The following is a 13,021-nucleotide window of genomic DNA, read 5'->3' as shown; positions in this document are numbered from 1 at the left end:
TACCTTATTCTTAAGATTCTGTACCGAGGTACTTTTACCTAAGATGGCACCTTGTGTGGCGACATTATCCACATTTCACTGTACTCTTGTACTTGAGTGTGTGACAATAAAATCAAATCAAACTGCCTGGGATATAGCATTTCAAAAGGAAAGAGGTGGCCAACATATGGCCAAGTTGTCTGTGAGCAGATCTTTAAGAACTAAAATCAAGTCACCCGAGGAGGAAAGACTATAACAAACAAAAGTAACAAAGAAAAGCCGAGATGGGAAATGGTGCACCGAGAAATAATCTATATCGGGAAGTATGAGCTACTGAGCGGTTGCAGGCTAGCTCATATTTTACTTCAGTGAAGCCACATGCATCCAAAAGTGACACTGCCAAGTGTGAGCGAATGACTGGATATTGTTTACCTGTTGTTCACTGTGCTGACAGATGCACACAAGCCAGGCACAAGGGAGCTGTCAGCTGTTTCTTTTATGTCATTGAGAAGTGACTTGGCCAGTGTTCAGGAAGTCGAAATATTGTCTCGTGACAGCCAGGGAGTGACTGCTGTCCTCAGGCAGTAAGTGCAGCTCCTTTTAAATTGTCTGCACTGACCAAGCATGTTTCACCTAACGCTTGATCCCACTTCAAAAACACCTTTCATTAAAGGATTGGAGGAAGACAATCATGTGAGTTGTTTTAACAGGAGCTCACATATCTGGTTCAGGGCGGTGCACCTGCTTGTTTTTCCAAATCTGTCATCTTGTCACCTGGATTGTGGAGTTTTTCACATCAGAACATTCTGTCTCGCCAGAAACGATATATAGCAGGAAAATGTGCTGAGGCTTTATGTCTGTGGGGCATAAAGCCTTAGTTCTATTCCTGACGAAGGGTTTTTGCCCGAAACGTCGATTTCCCTGCTCCTCGGATGCTGCCTGAACTGCTGTGCTTTTCCAGCACCACTCTGATCTAGACTCTGGTTTCTAGCATCTGCAGTCCTTGTTTTTACCTGTCTGTGGGACACACCAGCTATGCCCTGACTTATTCACAATCACCCTTTACTGTACTGCTCTTGTGTGTCTGACTGTCAGCTGCAATTGGCAATGCTGATAATATACATGCCAATGTTAAAAGAGGAGCAAAATCAATCAAAAGAAGTTCTGTTAAGACTATTACATTGCTATACTGGGCACCTGAAAGAGATTTAATAGACAGCTCCATCCTGCTGATTGCTAAACCTCCCTTCTCCATCACAGCCTTTCTTGCCTTAGCTCTGTATTTTCAGTGCCACTACCTAACTGCTTTTCCAAACTTGACTCTTTTTGTCTTCCCTAGCATCATCTTCAATGTTCTTTCTTTTCCTGTATTCTGAAATCGAAGTGTAGAAGACAGCACATTAAGTTACCATATTCTCTCAGAGGTGTATTTTTAAATATCTCAACTGCCCAATCTTTCCTTCTTTCTCCAGTCCCCAAACTTTTAACATCCAAAGACTTTCAGAGGCCTCTCATCATTGCTAATTAATCGCTATTGTCATGCTATCTCATGTTTTCAATCACAGTCCAAGAGGATTAATGAGATTCTTTAAAATGATGAAGTGAATAGATAGTGGAGAAGGAACAGGGCAGGTTAACTTTAGCTGGACCTGACGACATCATTCTCATCATCAACAAATTGCTTAGCTGATGATAATGATGTAAAGATTTTGATAAGCTATTAAATGCACCATAGAAACAGTTTTAAATTGCCTAAGACATGACATAGTTTCCTGCAGTGAAATGGCGATGAGTCAAATATGGATAAATCAAAACTTTGGGTGTGGCGAATTTGACAACCAGCAGAATGGGGAATCCAGCAGTAGTCAGCTGAACGTCTGGAGTGATCAGTCCAGGCTAGTCAAACTCATGCATGTTTATTGTATAACCACACCATCAATGAGAGTGGAGTCAGGCAACACTCGAGGGCAAAATCATAGGCAACCCCATAGCAAGGCTGCAATATCCATATCCCGAACGAATACATGCCAAGAGACATTTTTAATGCAAATGAAAAACGAACTGTTCTGCCATCTTTCACCAGATCGTTCTCTTCAATGTTTAAAAATGTGGAAAGCGAAGTTACAATGCATTGTTGCGCCAACATGGATGGCACCAAGAAGCTGCCGCTGCTTGTGAGGGGTAAGTCCAAGAAGCCGAGTTACTTCTTGAATGTCACGTCATTGCCCACACTGTAGGAGGCCAACAAAACCACCTGGAGCACTGCCAGAATTTTGGAGACACGGATCTGGAATGTTGTCAAAACGTGCCAACGGAAGAAAAGGAAAATTATCCCCAGAATGACCCTAAAGCATTGAATGAGTGCCCACTGTTTACCTGCCTGTATCATTAGCCGACCAAAAGAGTTGTCCAGGATTTTGCTCTGCAGTGTGAAATCACCAAAGATATTGGACTGATGACATTGCAGGCTCGTCTGAAAACAGCCAGTAAAAATTATTGAGGTTTTCTAGAATTAACTCCCATTGTTTTCAATACCTTTCATTTATCAAAGTCACACTATCATAACAGCAAATTACTGCAGATGTTGCAATCTGTACTGAAAACAAAAATGCTGGAAATCACAGCGATTCAGGAAGCATCTGTGGACAGAGACCAAGCTAACGTTTTGAGTCTCGAGGACTCTTCGTTAGAGCTCTGATGAAGAGGCATCTAGATTCAAAACATTAGCTTGCTCTCTCTCCACAGATGCCACCTGGCCAGCTGTGATTTCACACTGTTATAAAGTGTGAGCCAACTTAAAAATCTTAACGTTTCATGTATTTACTGTATCATTGTTTTCATTGTTCTTTTTTCACTTAGAGCACATTTGTAGGCAAATTGTGATACATAGGGGCTTCCTTGCTATCATGAAGTTCGATTTAATGTGAATTTCTGGACAAATCAACTTATCATGGTTTTACTGTACAACAGGTATGGTTCGCCCACCCTCAGTGAAAAGTGAAAAACTTACTATCAAGTTAAGAACATGAAAGTTCCATGGCCTGTTGGAGTCCCAGGAGAAAACTACAGATCTGATTATATGATTGCTAACCTGGCAACAAGAGGCTGTGTACATAGAACATAGAACAAAGAACAATGCAGCACAGGAACAGGCCCTTCCGTCCTCCAAGCCTGCGCCAACACACTTTGACCTTCTACATTAAAATTGTCTTCATTTACAGGATGTGTATTCTTCTATTCCTTTCCTATTCAAGTCTTCATCTAGATGTTTCTTGATTACATGGATACTGTCCAAATATAATTGCAGTCCCCACATTCTGGCAGCGAGTCTCAGCATCTTACCCAGGTGCTGCTAACTTGTTTTATAGTCAACATTACAAACAATATCCTTCCTGAAGCCTTTCTGCTTCTATTACATTGTCACAGGTGTTTCTTCTGCAGGCTTACTGCTGAACTTGGAATTCTCACCTCATAGTTTAATCAGTTCAGCAAGATCTTTATTGTGAATCCCTTTCTCCCAAGGATACCTTCTTCAGCTGGTGATATTAAGTATTGAGATAAGACTTTCAGTGCACTTACTACAGTTTCTCAATTTGTTCTATAATCTGATGGTATGGTTGTGAATTGTGGAGGTTTATCAATCCTTTCTAATCTAGACTGGATGCATACGTTGGAGTTTGGAATATGGTGCACTTTGTTAGCATTAGATGCATTGAGTTTTGGTTTGACCCATAAACTACTTTATTCTCCACTAACTGATACAATCAGAGTCATTCAATTCATTTTAATGTTTGATGTTTTTGTATTCAAACTAAAGAAGGAAAATCTAGTGTCACTGTTATGATGATGGAGCAACCCAAATTATTTACAAATTATTCCTGCCTCAGGCGACTGACTGTGTGGAGTTTGCACATTCCCCCCGTGTCTGCGTGGGTTTCCTCCAGGTGCTCCGGTTTCCTCCCACAGTCCAAAAATGTACAGGTTAGGTGAAATGGCCATACTAAATTGCCCGTAGTGTTAGGCGAAGGGGTAAATGTAGGGGAATGGATGTGGGTGGGTTGTGCTTCAGCGGGTCGGTGTGGACTTGTTGGACCGAAGGGCCTGTAACTAATCTATCTATATTGAGGAGGACATACAAGGAGGTGATGGCTGAGTGGTATTATCACTGGGCTATTAATCCAGAGACCCAGGCGATGTTCCTGGAACTTTGGTTCAAATTCTGCCACAGCAGATTGTAAATTAAATAAAAATCTGGAACTAAGAGTCTACTAATGCTGCGAATCCATTGCTGATTGTTGGAAAAGTCCATCTAGTTCACGAATGTCCTTTAGAGGAGGGAACTGCTATCCTTACCTGGTCTGGCCTGCATGTGACTCCAGACCCATAGCAACGTGGTTAATTCTTAATAAATGTTGGCTGAGCATTCATCCCAAGAATGAAATTTAAAATTATAACACGGAATTTTCAAGAAAATTCCTGGAACTCAAACAAGGATGTAAATTTAGTGCCTGTTTGTAGAGAGAGATCCTGGAATATTACATCTGAAGAGGTAACAGGGAAACTTCAAATGATGGACTTTCAAGACAGAAATGCATAGCAAATGAAATGGAATCTTCTACAAATGATCTCAGATTGTGAACATGATGGGAGGAAAGACAACAGTCTGGTGAAAGTAATGTTTTATGTCTTCCCAGTGCAAGAATACACAAGAATGGAGTAAAACATCAACCCATACACCATGGTAGGTGGAGGGCAAGTGTGTTGAGATACTTGTGTGTGCCACTGGGTTGAGATACTCCGGTGTGGTGTGAAGTTCACAGCTTAACAATTGCCCACTGGTGAACCCTGCATTGCCGGTAGAAAGACATTCCTACTCTTAGTGCTAGAAGTCAGCAAGCCAGTGAAAAAGAAGCAAGATGAAAGAAGTACTCTCTTCCTCTGGGCACTGCCAAACAGCCATCATTGAAAAGAAATAGTTCAAAAGACTTTCAATCAATCTGCAGAACTAAAAATCTTGAAATTTACTGTTTAGTTATCAATGATCCAATATCTACACTTCACAACCTACCAAGGGACTGAACCGTACATCTTTTTAAGCATTTTGTCATTTCTTATGTCTAATCTGAGTATATGCATGCTGTTCATTTTGTAACTAATAAACTCACTCTTTTGTAACTGAAGAAAGCCTGGTAAAATGGTCTCCTTTTAAAACATAAGCTCATTCGATCTGTGAGAAAAATATCCATAAGGGGAGGGATGCTTTGTAAATTAACCTTGTTGTGACCAACGAACGGGGCAGGTGAATGAAGAAGACAAGATAATTCATTGCTCTTCAATGAGGAATCTGAGCACTTTGGATATCCTGTCAGGAACTGTAATAAATTTGGGAATCTCATACAGGGAGTGGTTGTAACACTGCCCTACTTCAGCGAACACTTACTTAAACAAAATTGTAACTCTTCATCCTGTCCCATAGCCCCAGGACAGAGTCATTCTCCCAGCTTCTCAATCATTTACTCCCTGACTAACTGACCTCTTTTCAAAAGTCACATAACCTTATTTGATATCTAGGTCTTGCTTTCTCTCTGAATATTTATAGTTGGGAAGTGAACAAAATCTTCCCAATAGGGAAAAGTCTTATGGAGACAAAGGACAAAGTTGCTTCTAGTTTGCACTTTGGGGAAAAAAGTTCTGCTTGCTATGTTAATCACATTTCATCAATGCATTCGGCATGGAGGATGTTTTGAAATATTGTGCTCTTTAAAGAATACTTTAAAACAAATGTATTTTAAAATAATTCATATCCACATCTTTTGCACAGAAAAGTAACAAAGTAGCCATAAAAATTAATAGTCATCGCTGTGCTGTTGACAGATTTCCATTTCTATGATATATTAGATGCTCATGTGTATACATCAACATTATTTGACAGTCACATCACAGACACTTGTAGAGTCTTGACACCTGGGGTCTTGTTTACAGCTTTTGCAATTGAAACAGTAGAAAACATTAGCCTGGAGCATCATTGGTGGGCTGCACCAGATTTTCAAAATTAGATTTTTTGTAAACGTTTTGGGGTTAAAATAGAATTGTCTCTTGCAATTGAATGAGCACAGTGGAAAGTCTGTAATGTTGCCTCTAGGTATCATCTTAGATTCAGGGTACCTAGATACAGAATTGAAATAGTAAATAAAAATAGACTAGCAGAGGAATACAGAGTTTGGAAGTCCAGAATAAAAACATAAAGTGTCTTCAGTGTATTCAAGTTATGGCCCTTTTCCACTGAGTCCGTGCCCCACCAGGCTTCAAAACATGAGGCCTCACTGCCTCCACACCCGGGCTTCTGTCCAGGACTTGCCTCCGGGACTCGATCCTCCAGCTGGCCTGGGCTCACTCCATTCCCATGCTGGGCTCTGACTGACACTCGCTTCTGGTACTTGGCATGTGCTTGTTCTGCTCCCACTCCAGCTGTGATTCACTTCCGGGATTCAGCCCACCCAGACTGTTACTCATCACCTGGCAATCTGACCACCTAATGGTGATCCAAAATGGCAGAAAGAACCCTTCTGCAGTATATTTATAAGTAGCAAGCATGTTAGACCAAGGAGAGCCAATGGAGGTTATCCACCTGGACCTCAAGAAGGCCTTTGACAAGGTGCTGCACAGGAGGCTACTCAGTAAGGTAAGGGCCCATGGTGTTAGAGGCAAGGTGCTGGCATGGATAGAAACTTGACTGTCTGGCAGAAAACAGAGAGTGGGAATAAAGGGGTCCTTCTCAGGATGGCAGCCCCTGACAAGTGGTGTTCCACAACACTCAGTGTTGGCACCACAACTTTTCACTTCATACATTAACAACCTCAGTGAAGGAACTGAGGGAATTCTGGCTACGTTTGCAGATGTTAAAAAGATAGGCAGAAGGACAAGTAGCATTGAGGTGGCAGGGAGGCTACAGAAGGATTTGCAAAGGGTAGGAGAGTGGGCAAATAAGTGACAGATGGAATACAACATAGGAAAGTGTGAAGTTATGCTCTTTGGTAGGAAGAGTAGAGGCATGGACTATTTTCTGAATGAGGAGAAAACTCAAAATCTGAAGTGCACAGGGTCTTGAGAATTCTATCCAGGACTCCCTCAAGGTAAACTTGCAGGTTGAGTCAGTGGATGAGGAGGGGATCTATTTGAATCTTACAGAATGGCCCGGACAGAGTAGATGCTGGGAAGATGTTTCCATTGGTAGGAGAGACTAGGAGCCAGGGCACAGCCTTAGAGTAAAAGGATGATCTTTTAGAATGGATGTAAGGAGAAACGTCTTTAGCCAGAGAGTGGTGAATCTATGGAATTCATTGCCACAGAAGGCTATGGAGGCCAGCTCATTGAGTATATTTAAAACTGAGAGAAATAGGTTCTTGAGTATCAAGGGGATCAAGGGTTACAAGGAGAAAGTGGGAGAATGGGTTTGAGAAATTTATAAACCATGAATGAATAGTGGAGCAGACTCAATGGGTTGAATGGACTAATTTCTGCTCCTATGTCTAATGGTCTTATGGTCTTATCCATATACCTACTGCTTTGTCATTTGAGCTTGCTGACCATGCTCCCTATGTTTTTTATATTTACGTCAGGGATTTGAGTATCACTGGCTAGGCCAGTGTTTATTGTCCATTGCTAATTACCCTGGGAAAGTTCTCATGGGCCATCTTCTGCAACTGCTGTAGTCCTTGAAGTGTATGTAGACAAACAGTGATGTCAGAAAGAGAATTCCACAGTTTTGACCCAATGTTGGTGAGGGGACCCAACGTTGTTCCAAATCTGGACCCCAGTTTGGTGGGTGCTATTGATGGGGAGTTGGATGTTGCTGCAGCAAATCATGAAGATGGTACATACTTTCACCGTTGATCGTGAAGGGAGTGAATGTTGAAGGTAGTGGATGTGCTGCTTTGTCTTTTTTGTCTGCAAAAAAAGTTAATCTTGATCAAGACAGGATATTGCTGGACTGCTGGAGTTTTACTGCATGAGTAAATGGTCAGTAACAGTTCCTTTAAGCTAGACGATAGAACAATCTCTCAGACACCTTTACTTCCAAAGCAATCTCTCACATGCCGTGTCATATATTGCAACTAGACATCATTGCTGTAACCATAATATCAACAGCTCTGTGATAGCCCTCAATATTTATACTTCAGAGCCCTTCACAATTGCTCGACACCACGTCAGTGACACCTCTTCAGAGATATAACTGTACGCTTTCTAAACCAGCAGAATAACCACACTTTCTTCCACATGGACGGTGTAAGACAGGACAAGATTGTCAGCAGCCCCAGACAATATGGACTGTGATCACATTGCCTTGATTGTTCCCCTTACTATTCTAGTATCTCTTTTAATTGAAAGCAGCTTTGCTCTCTCCGAAGTCCAGCCAGTTGGTGACCACAAGAATGTGCATCATGGCCACTTCCTGCAGGAGTTATTGACACTTCGCCTGAACCAGTCTTTCATGCCATCGAGCTGACACTTGATGATCTCAAGCATTGATCATTCAGAATGAGTTTGCAAGTACACCTTAAGAGGGTACACAAGAAGCAAAGGAGTCCTACACTGCAGAAGGAGGTCATTAATTGACTAATGCCATCTTGAATAAAATACCTGGTCATCTGTTGCTTGCTGCAGAATGGTCACCATGAGGGTACAGTCTTTACCATCAACAAAACAGGCAAAGCTAGAGAAGGATGAGGAGCAACAGGAGGAAGCAGACAAACAGAGAGAATGTTGGAGAAACTCAGTAGGTCTTGGATGTAGGTTTGCTCGCTGAGCTGGAAGGTTCATTTCCAGATGTTCCGTCACCGTACTAAGTAACAGCTTCAGTGGGCCTCCGGGTGAAGCATTGTTGATAATTCCTGCTTTCTATTTATTTGTTTGGGTTTCTTTGGGTTGGTGATGTCATTTCCTGTGGTGATGTCATTTCCGGTTCTTTTTCTCAGGTGATGGTAGATGGGGTCTAACTCGATGTATTTGTTGATAGAGTTTCGGTTGGAACGCCATGCTTCTAGGAATTCTCGTGTGTGTCTCTCTTTTGCTTGTCCGAGAATGGATATGTTGTCCTAATCGAAGTAGTGTCCTTCCTCGTTTGTATGCAAGTATGTGAAAACAACCACTTCGACTAGGACAACACATGCATCCTTGGACAAGCCGAAAAGAGACATGCACGAGAATTGCTAGAAGCATGGCATTCCAACTGGAACTCTATCAACAAACACATCGAGTTAGACCCCATCTACCACCCCCTGAGAAAAATAACAGAAAATGACATCACCACAGGAAATGATGTCACTACAGGAAATGACATCACCAACCCAAAGAAACCCAAACATATAAATAGAAAGCAGGAATTATCAACAGTGCTTTGCCTTGAGACCCACTGAAGATATTACTTAGTAGGGTGATGAAACATCTGGAAATGAACCTTCCAGCTCAGTGAGCAAACCTACATCCAGAACCTCAACCTGAGCTACAAATCTTAAAACTCGCTAAGACTCAGCAGGTCAGGCGGCACCTCTAGACCAAAAGAGCTACCATTTCCGTTTGATGACAGTAAAAATGCTCTTCTTTCAATTTTTAGCCATCCACATTTTGCTTTATTGATCTGAAAGATGACTGAGTTTCATAAAATGCTCAACGTCCTTGACACTGTATAAATGCTACCTTTGGATCTGCTTCCAATGATGTTGGGTAACAGTGTGTGTCAATTGCTGATGAAAGTAAGGCCAGTCCAGTCTATTAATGTTTTTGTCAAGCTTGATTTAAGACATTATGGGAGGTGAAGGGGTTAAAAGCTTGAAGGCAGAGTTTAGCGGATACAATGGCTTCTCAAATTCAATGCTGGTAGTTTTCCTCATCCAGGTTGCCTGAGCGGATCAGGTTCTCGGAGGGCATAGAACTCCGTTACTTGATTTGTATATTTTAATGCCACAGGCTGTGACCCTAGACTGTCTGGTTCAATACAATGGTCCCTTAGTTGGTTCAACTTCTGCCATCACCTTGTTTTTTTCACTCATTCAAAGAATGAGGGCATCTCTGGTGAGGCCAGCATTTATTGCCCAGAGGCAGATTCCTTTCCTAGAGGACATTAGTGAATCAGATGGGTTGTTCCCCAACAATCAACAGTGGATTCATGGTCATTATTAGATTCTTCATTCTTGGTGGGATTTGATCCTAGGTCCCCAGATATTATGTGGGTCCAGTGATATTACCACTAGGCTATCACCTCCACTTTTTGAGAACCTTCATGCTCTCTGCTGGTGTTTCTCTGAGTTCTTCTTGTAGCTTTGTCAAAATAGTCTCTCATTACCAGTCCTTTCACAATCAAAACAAATTGGCTGCCATGATAAACTTACTGCTCCACAAAATCACTGCTCCACAAAATCAGGTCAGTTATGCTGGAATTCCCTGTGGTACCATTCCAAGATCCTATTCTCTCACAATCACTGCCTTCCTGCACCCTTAGAAAGATTAATTATGTGATACATGGATTAATCGAGTTCTAAGTGGCTCCTTTTGTGATTAATAATGGTAAAATACATCAGACTGTGCTTTTTTTTGGCTGCAGTGAATCAACAAGAGCAGCCATGTGAGCTCTGGGAGCCAACTTGTAAAATTTAATGTCTATTTTAAAAAGACAGATTGGCTTTCTTTACAAAAGAGCTTTTCATTGTGCCTTGGTACACGTGACAATAAATTCAATTCAATTCAATTCATGTATGTTAGAATGGCATAATCATGACACAAGAATAAGTAATTTCTGAAAATCAGTATATGTACTCTATTATTGATTGGCTCTGACAAACATCTGTAATTGATTAATTAGACAAGGCTAATGCTGACACTTCAACATACACCTTCTCAAATATTCACTCACTTTTCCCTGATCAAGGATTCGAGTTTCTATGGACAAGGGGGAGAGATGGATTGAATTACTTTTTCTATTCTCTTCTTCTGTCTGTAAAACAGGTGGTTTTTAATCCATTTTCTCATTTTTCTCTCAGCCCTTTAATAATGGACCGTGGTGTATCTCCACAAATTCTGTTTATGAAGTTCAATTTTATGAACTGTCTGCTGCAATTATTTAGGAATTAAACAAGGAAGAGGCTATTAATGGATTTGAAATGAGACACAACATGCAACTTAAAGGATAAAGGGTAGCAAATTTAAACGGAGAAACTATGTCTCCCAAACAGTTGTGAACCTGTGGAATTTGCTCCCCCAAAGTGCGGTGGATGCTGGGACAATGAGTAAATTTAAGGAGGAGTTAGACAGATTTTTAGTTGGTAATGGGTTGAAGGAATATGGACATAAGGCAGGAAAATGAGGGTGAGGAGCATATCAGCCATGATCAAATGGCAGAGCAGACTCGATGGGCTGAATGGCCTAACTCTGCTCCTATATTTTATGAACTTATGAAAGCAGGAAAAAAAACGGAAGGAGATCACCAATTGATGAACCATGGTGGCAATGAGTAAATGTCCAGTTAGGATCCTTTCCCTTGACTGTGTACAGGAGTCACTTTCACATAAAAGTTCCGATGCCACTGATGGTTCTAAACTGGGAATTGATTCAATTTGCAGGTGAAATGCAGGAAACTTTCTGGAAATTAAACTTATGAGAGTGATTGAGACTCGAGGCAGATTTTAGCTAAACTGCAGGTGCTTTGCTATTTTCTCTTCTGGTGTTACATGCAGACTAACTAATTAAGTCAAAGCTATATAACTAAAGCAGTTTCAGTCACTGAACTGAGATTTCATGTTGAGTCACCTCGGTTAATGCAACTGTTTTGATGAATCCTCATGTAAACCTGTTATGTTCCATAGAAGATAGCTAAGGAGCTGGTAGCACCAAATCAAGCAATAATGGGTTTTCTTTCAAATCAACCCAGCTCTGGAAACTGATTTTCTGTTGGCTTTGGTGCAATGTACATATAAATAGGAGGTGTTACATTTCCAAGAAATGCCTTGTTTGTTTTTATCCCACTAATTGTCAAAAACTTCTAGAAGTGACCAACCTGTCCATTCTGTGTTCAATAGCAGAATTTTCAAGTTCAACAGAAGTATTTTTTTTTAAAAAGGAAGCAATTTAAACAAAATGATATGGTTTTATAAAAGCAATTTCACAGCACTCTCTTCATACCTTCTAGGCATGGCATAGTACAGTTAAAGAGAGTCATTTAGTTCAGTGGGCTGAACAGCTGGTCTGTAATATAGTATGGTATCAATGCTGCAGGTTCAATTCCCATGCTTACTAATGTTCCCATGAAGGAGTAGTCTTCTCAACTTCAGCCTGAGTGTGTGGTAACCCACAGGTTAAACCCTAATGAAAGAACAGCCCTATGGTCTGGTAGGAAAATGGCAGATTTACTTTTAAGAAACATTGCATGAGATGTGGACATCTACTGCCAGCATTCTATGCCCATTCCTAATTGCCATATTCCTAAAATTTATTTCTGAGCAGTTGCTTCCTCCTCCTACTGCAATGTTCCTGGAAACAGAACAAGTTGAAAAATTATACCAAGACTGCACTCAGCTTCACTGCCTTCTTTAAGTACACTCAGTTGGAAAAGAATGTATTCCTATTATAGGGAATAGACTTAAATAGAATTCTCCTGCACAGAAAAAGGCCATTCAGCCCAATAGGTCTATGTGATATTCACCCACCCCATAAACCCTCTCCCACTTTAGTGCAAATTTCCCTGTCATCCAAACCTTAATCCTGTTCTCCTTTCTGTATTTATCTTACTTCAGTACTTCAATCATTTGATCAGGTACCTGTTCCACATTCTCACCGCTCCCTGAGAAACAATGTTTATCCTGACTTCTCTATTAGATTTCTCAGTTATTCTTTCCATTTATGGCTCCTAGTTTTATATTTGTGCCCATTAGTTCAGCATCTTTTTTTTATTCATTGCAATTTTTCTGTTTAAATTTAGCTCCGTAAATCTCTGCTGACCTCTTTCTTTCCCCTTATCTCCAGGACTGTACGATTTATCAACTCAGAAAAT

General features: G+C 40.9%; 1 protein-coding gene and 1 long non-coding RNA gene across 5 annotated transcripts in view; both read left to right on the top strand.

Annotated features, from left to right (window-relative positions):
• The window catches only part of LOC122563292 (uncharacterized), a 114,075-nt gene extending 108,929 nt beyond the window's left edge, over positions 1 to 5,146 (top strand). The window contains exons 2-3 of the long non-coding RNA XR_015750956.1: positions 2,063 to 2,160; positions 2,950 to 5,146. This is a non-coding gene — a long non-coding RNA (uncharacterized LOC122563292). The remainder of the gene's footprint in view (positions 1 to 2,062; positions 2,161 to 2,949) is intronic.
• The window catches only part of LOC122563291 (synaptotagmin-6-like), a 299,429-nt gene that overhangs the window by 111,501 nt on the left and 174,907 nt on the right, over positions 1 to 13,021 (top strand). The window lies entirely within an intron of this gene.

The sequence above is a fragment of the Chiloscyllium plagiosum genome, unplaced genomic scaffold (genome assembly GCF_037043375.1).
Source record: "Chiloscyllium plagiosum isolate Xiang-an unplaced genomic scaffold, Cpla_swu_hap1 HiC_scaffold_26, whole genome shotgun sequence".
In the NCBI taxonomy this organism is placed as follows: Eukaryota; Metazoa; Chordata; class Chondrichthyes; order Orectolobiformes; family Hemiscylliidae; genus Chiloscyllium; species Chiloscyllium plagiosum.
The sequence above is the reverse complement of the archived record's forward strand: the minus strand, read 5'-3'. Positions and strand labels throughout refer to the sequence as shown.